This window comes from Condylura cristata, unplaced genomic scaffold, assembly GCF_000260355.1.
Source record: "Condylura cristata isolate star-nosed mole 26May11 unplaced genomic scaffold, ConCri1.0 scaffold00034, whole genome shotgun sequence".
Lineage (NCBI taxonomy): Eukaryota > Metazoa > Chordata > Mammalia > Eulipotyphla > Talpidae > Condylura > Condylura cristata.
In genome coordinates, this window is record NW_004567135.1 from 14640252 (window position 1) to 14650707 (window position 10456).

General features: G+C 41.5%; 1 long non-coding RNA gene across 1 annotated transcript; it reads left to right on the plus strand.

The window, feature by feature from the left end:
- The first annotated feature begins 4960 nt into the window (after positions 1–4960).
- LOC105854342 lies at positions 4961–8725 on the plus strand. The gene is made up of 3 exons (XR_001146018.1): positions 4961–5311; positions 6589–6673; positions 8200–8725. It is a non-coding gene; the product is annotated as an uncharacterized LOC105854342 (long non-coding RNA).
- Positions 8726–10456: the final 1731 nt, after the last annotated feature.

Consider the following 10456-nt stretch of genomic DNA (forward strand, 5'->3'; position numbering starts at 1 on the left):
CCGCCTGCCTGCCGGCCCCTGCGCCCCGCAGCTGCTGTGCGCGCGGCAGGACAACTCCCCGCGCTTCGCCGCAGTCCCGGGTTCACGCCGGGCACCTACTGCCCACCGCGATTTTACACTCGAACTCGGGTACGCAGCCTTTTCCCCTTGTGCTGCGTTCGTTCTACGGATGGATGAACGAAAACCATGAACGATACACAGCTTTCTCAGGAATGTCCCATGGGCTCCCCTTTGCCCTCGGATGACTATAGGGTATTGGGGAGGACGCCCCAGAGGTTAGCCTGGTACCTTCAATCCCCAAAATGCTTGTTGAACGGTGACCATATAAAGGGACAAATGAGCCTATAAAGAAAGAAAGTCTGGACCAAACGTTAGAAAATCTAGTTTTATAAACTCGCACAAGGCCCGTGTTCCGTGGAATCTTGGTCAGCGAGCAGGGACCTTGATACTCCCCAGTCTTCGCGATAAGGCTGTAGTAAAGATCGAATAAGATAATTTATGTGATAATGCTTGTCAGACTGTTTCCTATACAAAGTATACAAAATATGACTATTGTTCAGTTCACTTGACAAGCTTACAATATCGCTTATCCTGATCATAGAGTGTAGAATGCTCTCATTCTCTGTCTCTTACAGATGAATCCCCACCCAGAGACAGAAAATGCCACGAAGGCACCACCTCCACTTTCCCTCCTCTAGTTTTATTCCTCTGCAAATTGTCACATATATTTCATGTTCTGGCCTAGTACATTTTTTCAAACTACTCTGCTTTTTATCACATAAAGCACTATGAAAGTAAAAATGTTAGTCATGAACTATTTGAATTCCTTTTAAAAACTGCATAAAATAATCGGGTTATGGAAACCGCCTATATGCCTATATGCCCAACAAAAGATGAGTGGATTCAGAAGATGTGGTATACCTATACACGATGGAATACTACTCAGCAATAAAGAAGATGAAATGTTGCCATTCAAGGCAACATGAATGGAACTGGAGCGGATTATATTAAATGAATTGAGTCAGAAGGACAAAAACAAATGCTGGATGTTTTCATTCATATGAGGAATAAGAGAGAAATAAAGAAAGGAACTGACAAAACTAAGCCAAAACAAACCCTAGAAATCTGACTGTCGAACTAAGGCTGTTTGAGGTGGGAGAACACAAAGGGGGAAGGAGTCCAAGGGTCTATGGTAAAGGGCAAAGGGTGCTTTAGTGGTGGGTGTGGTGTGGTGATACACATCTGAGAAAGTGTGATCCTGTTCTGCTCAATTATAGACAGGATTGTTAATCAATGTTACCTCAATAAAAATATAAAATAAAATAAAGACTGCATACTCAGGATTACAGCCTGATGACTAGGTATAACATTTGATAGTAAAGTGTATGCATAATAATTACATTGACATTGTGCCAGGCATTGAGCTAAGCATTCTAGCAATCCCAGGAGGCACTCTTATAATACCTTTTTTTACAGAATGAGAAAATTATGACTTAGCTACTGACTGCATCTGAGTTCACGTGATTAGTGTGTAGAAAAGTTAAGACTCACACCAGCAAATGTAAATGACTTCAAAGACCGGGCTACATTTCTATTCCATTACCCTGAATTGTCAGAATTAAAAGTCATCCTTAAACTTAAGAAAATGAAGTCCAGTTGAGCCCTTTCTTCCTCCCTACCCAATATCCAAACATTTAAATACAAGTTCAAATCTATTCTCCCCCCCCTTTTGAAACATAAACTCAACTCTCCTGACACAGATAATTTGTAATCAAATATTTCTTGCTATAATGAGATTTTCTGTTATGTTCTTTTTCTCAGACTTTTTTTACATTTTCTGTGATATGAAATTTGGGGACAGGGCTAGAGAGGGAAAAAGTACTACAATTTGGGAAAGATAGGAAAGGACTTAGAGCAGATAAGATTCAGGTATTGAATCCCAGCTTTGGTGCTCAGTAACTGAAATCATTTACTGTCTCTGTTGTTCAGTTTGTCAGTAAAATGGAAATAAAAAGAACATTTTCTATTCTTACTTGGTGGACACTGATCATGAAGATGTTTTTCATTGCACTCTTCCTGAGATGACCCTTGCAATTTTCCAAATGTCTGAAACTCATACTGAATAATTTGTGGTGTGTCCTAAAATGAAAAAAGAAAACATAGTCCCTACTTTGTGGTATTGTGGAGAAACTATGTGACTTAATGGAAGTAGCCATTTATATAACTGCATAAGGGAAAGGGAACCTGGAAGTTGAAAGAGGCTTGAAAGACATACTAACCAAACAGGATGTTATTGAAGGAGAGACCTGTCCATAAAATACAATAGGGGACCTTGAGGGTTCCTGATTTAAACAAAGCAACTGGGAAAACTTTTATGAAATGGTGAAATTTCAGTCCAGATGGTAGTGATACCAAGGAACTGTTTTATTTTGGATATGTTCATTAATATCATATTATCATTTTGGGGGCTATATTTTGTAAAGATGCAGACTGAAGTACTTGGTCACAGAATTTCTGAAAACTACTTCAAAATAATCAAGTTAGTTATTTACAATAGCTAGAACATGGAAGCAACCTAAATCTCCTTCAGTGGAGGAATTCATCAAAAAAAAAGTGGTACATAAACACCATGGAATAGTACACAGCCACAATAAAGTATGAAATGCAGTCATTTTCAACAAAATGGAGGGAATTTGGAGCATTTATATGCAGCAAACCAAGTCAAGACGATAAAAATAAAAAAAGGACATTCATATAACAGACAATTCCACAAGGTAAAACACTTGCAAAAACTACTGAACATCTACAAACACCCTGAGAAGTAGATTAAGAGAAAGGGAGTAGGAAAGGGTTAAGGGGGTGAAGAGGAGGGTGGGGGGGGGAAATACCAAGCAAATAAATAGTTAAAAAATAGAAATAGTTCAGGGAAAAATTAAAATGACAGTTGAGGACCTCCTTAGTGGCACAATAGGTTAAAGTGCAGCACTCACTCATACAGTAGCAAAAGCCTTTTCAGCATGATTTCCATCCCAGCCAGGGATCTGACCCACATGGAGAGGCAGACCTCTCCTGTCCCACCCACTGATCCCCTGGCAGTGTACTTCATTCATCTATCTGTTCTGCTCCCCACTCTGTCTCTGGTGATTCCTCTCACCACCCCTGAGCCTCTGGCCTGTACCCCAGTTCTGTATGCATAAATAAATAAATAAATTTTTTAATTGAGATTATTAGGAAGAAATAAAAATAATAGCCCTATCTCATGGCGTTTTGATGAGGATTAACTCCCCAAGACCCAATACTGCTTGATATTGAATAACTTCTCAGTAAGCATTAGCAGCTGTACTAACTTTTGATAACAATGAACCAAAAAATAACTCAAAATAACTTGGGTATAGACAGACACCTATTGGTTCATATAAGGAATGGAAAAAAATAATCAAGTGATGGAGGAGAGCAGTATAAATGATAAAAGACTGGCAAGTGTTGCTTATTAAAATACAGGTTTTTAAAACATACTATTAGCTCTACATTTGTATGTACTTGAAATTGTACAGAACATTATTTTTAATACTGTTGAAGTGCTGGAACAAAATGAGGAAGGATTATGCAAATGTTCACAACTTTATGCTTACCACTTACAATATTGTCTAATGTTTATTTACGTTAGAGTTTGCATTTACAAGAATACTACTAAATCTAAGTGGCAGTCATTGTCTTCATTTTACCGAAAACACTGAATCAGTGGTACAGAGCCCAGACCGCAAGGGCGTGCAATATACCACTGCCACTCTTCCTGCTTCCAGGGGACCGCTGGTAAAAAGAGGAGGTACCCACAGCCACTAATCACAGGGTCCCTACTTCCTTTAATGGCCGTAATCAGATCAAGCAGGGAGAGAATAAGCGACCATGCCACGGGTTCACTTAGAAATATTTATCAGACCGAATTTGAGCTATTATCTGCTCATCAGAAACTCTAGCTGCTACTTTAAAAGGTAATCTCGGGAGAAAAGAAAGGCGCACCGCCGAAGACGTGGAATCCTCAAGAAAAAGTTCTGCGTGGCTTGCGTTTTTTTGTTGTTGTTGTTTTTACATAACTATTTTTTTTTTTTTGTTCCCTACGTTGCTTTTTTTCCTCTCATTACCCTGTTTATCTTCCCTAAAAAAAAACCCAGGATGAGTCGCGAGAAACTGCAGGAGAAGCCGGGGTGGGAGGTGGGCGGTGTCGCGGCGGGCGCGTCGGGGACCCTGCCCCCCCTCCAGGCCGTTCCACCTTAAGCAGCCGGAGCCACCCCCGGCGCGGAGCCGGCACCCCGCTCCTCCCACTCCCGTGTCAGCTCCGACCCGGGAACGTGGGGAAGGGAGGAGAGACACGCTGAATGGAAAGATTGGCGCCTGCCGCTACCGGGGCGCTCCTTGCCCCTTCTCCACCGGCGCCGGAAGGAGCGTGGAAACCGGGGGCGATCGGGGGATCCGGAATGTGTTCTACTGAAACGGAGTTTGCGGGGGGCATGCTGGGCTTAGGCTCATCTTGGGGTGGGGTCGAAGAGGGACAGAACTCGGGCATTTGAAATAGATTGTGCCCAATGACGGTCAGTCGAAAATTAAGGTTCACCAAGTCGGGAAGCACCTCTCCAAACCATTTCCAAAAGAGGGGGCAAGTTTTCCACTCTCCGCCCCAATTCCCCCGTCTTCATATTAATTGATGGGGTTTAAGGTGGGCCGGGCCCGACGTCGCTTGTTGATTGGCTGCTTGGGTAATCTATCAGGGTGACGCCTGCCGGGAGGGGCGACTTGGGGAGGAAGTGAAGGTTATTTGGGTACCTCCTACCCCAACTACGGATTGGTTGAGATTTTCCGAGGCGAAACAAGGCCTAGAAATGTCCACTGGAGGGGGAGGCAGATTGGCCCCTCTTGGGGGGACGTCGCCCGGGTGGGACTGGGGAGAGCCAGCGAGCTCTGTTATTGTTGTGAAGGACCCAACGGATTGAAACCCGGAAATGAGTATAAGGGAACTCGAGGGAAAAGAGGGAAATCGGCGACACCTTCGCTGCCCTCAAACAAGGTCATTTCCTGCATGGGATCTATAAGTTTCCTGTTTACTCAACGAAGTCAGCGTAACCGGGCTGTCTGGAACATACGCGATGATTTCTATGAGCCTTTGGCCTCCCGCTTCCCACTTATTTACACTCACTGAAAGAATGACACACTGGAAAGGGAAAGCATGGGTTTTTCCCTGCTGTTAGGGACCGGTAGAGAAACTGACCTCACTGTAAAAGCCAAGGACCGACATTGGATCACAGTGTTCTAGCAGGTGGGTTGCTAAAGAGCCCATTCATCAAATAATCGGAGAGGGTGGGTGAGGTGAAGAGAATTGTTAAGATTTGTCTGAGGGAAGGGTATTAGTCATATCCAGAACCTTCTTAGGTAGGGAGTATATTTTATTCTTTGTTATCTTTCCGGTGCCTGACAGTATCCAACATGTACTAGGTGATCCCAGCTAACCCAGAATGAGAACACTTTTATAAAGTATGCTGAACAACTGCTAAAGATGCCAGACCTTTAGAATGTTCTTAAAGATATCTGCGCCAATTTTTTTATTCTGAAAAAAAAAAATTTTTCATATTCATTTAGCAACTGGGTTAATACAGTCAGAAATTGAGAGGTAGATCTGCTCCCCAGACACCACAGGGAAGCTACTTACCTGTGAAAATACTACCATGTTAACACCTGAGGCCCTTAAAATCTGAAAAGTAGATTTCCTCTCAAACAACCTTCCCAGAAACATGGAAAACTTATGAAAAAATGTCCCTCTTATCCAGTGAATGGAAAGGTGTTTAAACTATAATGTAAGATTCAAGCATTGGAATTATTTGAAAGCATTGAGAGGTATCACTGTACTATAAATGGAATTGTTACTATGCAAGCCTTTGCTTCCTGATACATATGTACCCTTTTTTCTAGTCCATTCTTTCTTATAGCTTGATTTCAGCAGTGCTTTAATGTTGTCTAAAAACTGTGCTCTAAAATTGAGGGAACAGTGCAAGTACTTCATATTAGAATTAAAACTATTCCCACACAGGGATATTGGTCATGATTCAGCGACAGGTACCTTCAGTTTATCCAAAGTGATCCCATATTTTTCTGATTTTTTGGGCTCTAGATAGTACATTTTATTCTGTTTATAGTCTTTTTGGAATAAAAAAAAAAGCAAGAATTTTTTTTAAAGTTACTAATTTATACATATACAGCTCTGGCGTTTTCCCTTTGATGATGCCCAGTAGGCCAAAGCCAGAATTGTCTGTAAGGTGACCTAGAGCCTTTTTCTCCCTTAGCCTGGAGAAGAAAAAAAAAACTGTCATTGTTCCTAATCATGAATGCAAGCCTCCCTGTCCTCCATTCTCCCCCTCAGCTCCCCAGCAGGTAAAGATAAACCAGGGGCATCTTGACTAAGGAGAAGGAAGGACTAAGTCAAGGTCTTGAGCCTCAGAAGAATTGTCCATCTCCTTTCTTGGAGCCTAACTGTTTCCCCTCCCCAAAACTTACCTTTCTTATGGTAATTATGAGTTTCTTTTCTTTCTGGGGCCCAAGGAACTGCTACAAGACTTCGAAGGCCAAGGATGACACACCAGGCTATATTGCATTTGGCATTTCTAGGAAGAAGACGGAAAAGGAGGTAAGAAAGAAGAGTCTAGAATGGACTAGTAGACAAAGGATGATGTACTTACTTTTATTTAATCCAGTATTGTATCTGTTAGGGTTCATTGCAGTAAACAGAACCCACTTTAAGTGAAAAAGAACATAATACAGGGACAGGGATACTTACAAAATGGTTGGAAGGACTGAAGGAGGAGCTTCTCTGCTCTGTCCTAGAAATGTCTCTCCAAAGGAGACTGCTCACCTTACCCACCTGTGCAGCTACAGAAAGATAATGATAATTCCAGACAGTAGTGTAGAAACTGTTAGGTTCCAGAACACTGTGCTCTGTGGTGATCCAGGAATCTAGAAGCTCTCAACAGCCTTGGAGGCATGAAGCTAGCAGATGGAATAGAGCTACAGAGAGCCCCAACATCCTGTGACCATGCTGGCCAGGGATGGCCTCACTTCTAATTTTCATATCTTTTGCAGATTATCAGTAGATGAAGTTTCCAGTTAGAATCCTAGCTGCAGGGAAATCTGGGAAATATAGATTTTGCAGCCTGTATGCACAGCAAGGCCTATTGCAGCGAAGACTGAATGAGCATGAGCCATGGCTATCACAAACACTAGTGGATCAGGATCTCCATTTAAAAAAAATTTTTTTTTTTTTTGCTAATAAGTAGAATAAAAGGATGCTGCACCAGAAGCAGCACGAGAATGAAGCAAAAGTCTATTTCTGACATTTTTTCATTTTATTTTATAAAGCAGCAGGGAATAGCGGGAAGTAAAAACTATTGATGTTGTCACATAGTCATTATTGACTGTCCTTAACCATCGTAAAATAATTCATATTTTTAATACTAAAAAGGTGGAAGGTTATACTCTCAGAAGTTAAGAACTGGCAATGTTTAATTTCAAGAAAGATGCTGTCTTCTCGCATCCTGCTCAGTGAGCATTTCTTCCAGTGTGGCAGGGCAATGGGACTTCTCAAGTAGTGTAAGATCACTGCTTCACCAGGAAGGAACTGCTTCTTGCCAGCCTTTTTTCTTTTTCAAGGTTTATTTTTTATTTATGTATACAAGAACTTGATACAGACCAGAGGTGCACAGGGTGAGAGGGTCCACCAGAGACAGAGTGGGGATCAGAAAAGGCAGATCAACTGAATACATTGCTAAGGGGAGCAGTGAGAGGGACAAGCGAAGTCCGCCATGCCATGTGGGTCACCTCCCTGGCTGGGGATCGGGCTCATGTTGCAGTGACTTCATAGTGCTGCTCTTTAACCCAGTGTGCCACCAGGAGGGCCTTGCCCAGCCTTCTTGCTGAATAACCTTGAACAAGTCACCTTACGACTGGATCTTAATTTATTGATGACTAATACTAGTATTACAAATAAATAGTAACATTTAAGAAGGGAAAAGGAAAGGTATGGGAAAGGCAGTTTCTAAAAGGAACATAAAAAATTTTAATTGAACACTAAGAAAGGCATTAGGTCTCCTTACAGTTCTAAAAGTGCTCTCTAGTTCCCTTACAATTCTAAAAGTCTGTTCCTAAACTATTTTCTAGACTCCTAATCACCTTCTACCTGGACGTAAGATCGCACACGCCACGTAAGTCAACTCACCCTGTTCAGGATCCAGATTAATGAGGACAAGCAAATACGCTAAGTGAAATGAGTCAAATGGAGAAAAACAAATACTGTATGATTCCACTCAAATGGAAGATAAAATTAACAAAGCAAAAAAATAGTCCCTGAGTCTGGCAACAGAATGGTAGTTAGTAGAAGGAAAGGGAGGATGCAGGGTAAGTAAAACTAAAGTGGACAATTAGATGGAAACTAGACCTTCAGTATAATGTAGTTTATAACATGTCAAAATATAAAGCTGTATATCTGAGACTTAGAGACAGAGAAACAAAAGAACAAACAAAACAAAACAATCTCTTAAAGTATGAGATCAAATGGTGGTCACCAAAGGGGAGAGGATTGAGCAGGGCGGTGGTATGGACAAGTTCAGTAAAGGGAATCAATAATATGATAATAGATGGAAACTTGATTTTGGGTGGGGATCAATTATAATGCTGTACATCTGAAACCTATATAATGTTATAAACCAATGTTACTTCAATAAATTATTTGAAGTAAAAGAAAATTATTGTTATATTCTGTGAAAAAGAATAAGGAAGAACATAGTTTCTTTTTTCCATGTCATTCCTTTTGTTCAAAAGCATTCCATGGTTACCAATTGCCAATAAGATATAATCCAAAGTATTCAGTCTGGCATTCAAGGACCTCCTTGACCTGGTCCAGTCCATATTTCCCACAACCTTCTGTCTCCCAGAAAAGGACTGCCATCACCTGTTACCATTTCTTCCCCATTCCATTTCAACAAACATGCATTGAACATATATTGAACATCTGTGTGCCATTCTTTGTAGTAGGTACTTCAGGTTCAAAGATGAATTCTTCATAGCCCTTTCTGGAATGACCAGCCATCCCAGGCAGCTCAGGATTATCATAAACTTAGCACTAGAAGTCCTTGGTCCCTGGAAACCTTTTAGTCCTGTGAAGCAGAAGACTGGTCACCATAACCCCTGCCCAAGGAATTTACCCAGAAGCCAGCTTCTATATTCAGCAGACAAGAAGAGCCTGAAGAAGAAGGCAGATCACTGTATATTGGCAGTTCTAATAGCTCGAGGAACTTAAAAGACTGTTGTGCACAGCACCACAACAAATATTTTTCTGTACCCATCCACCAAATCTTAAGAGTTTATATAGAGGCCTTTTCAGGGTTTAATCACGTGTTTTGTCCAGATGATCTCCACAGCACAATACTATCTCAAGACTGCATCCTTTAGAGTAGTTTCTAGTAGCTAGAATGCATAGTCCAATGACAGGGGAGAAGCAAAGAGTCTCCAGGAGGTCAACAGTCCATGTTTTCTTGAGTCCCTTCCCCAATGTCTAACTCAAACTGCCTAGATGTATATTCTTGACCCCCAATTTTCTTCCAAAGTAATTATTTTGAGCTTCCCTAACAATTACAATAGTATCAAAGACTAGTCTGTTGACCTCAAACAAATGCAATTAGTTATTCCAACAACTTTCATCAGAAACAGACAACAGAAAAAAATGGCAGATTGCAAAGTGCAGATTGGCTAAATACCCCCGAGAATAACCTCTGGAGACTCCCTTTCACATGGAGGGAAGGGGGAAAGAGCATAACTTCCTCTGGGAGATGCAAGGCATGTTGGGACCTGTAGTTTGCTGTTCTATGCATGCATGGGCAGTCTTTCAGGCCTCCCCACTTTCTTTCTGGATATTAATGTTAACAATTCCAAGCGATGACTTATGTTTGCAGTAACGCCTAGGTTTTAATTTCTTGGAAGGCAGAGCCATCTTTCCAGAACTCCAGTGCTTACTGGTATGTTATATATAGTGACTATAAAATCAATGTATGTTGAGTTGAATAGAACAAATTAATATTTCAGGTACTTCTTTCTCCTTTAATAAAAAACCTTTCACAGTGAAACACATATGGAAAAGTGCTTGGTTGGATGATTGTTTTTATTTAAAAGATTGATTTATTTATGTATACAGACCGAGGTATAGGCCAGAGGTGCAGGGGTTCACTAGAGACAGAGTGGAGAGCAGAACAGACAGATTGACAAAGTACACTGCTGAGGGGAGCAGCGGGCCAGACAGGAGAGGTCTGCTGTGCCATGTGGCTCACCTGCAGGCCCAGGATCAAACTCATGCTGAAGCAGCTGCAGCCAACTTCATAGTGCTGCACCACCAACCCACTGCACCACCAAGGAGGGCCTGGAC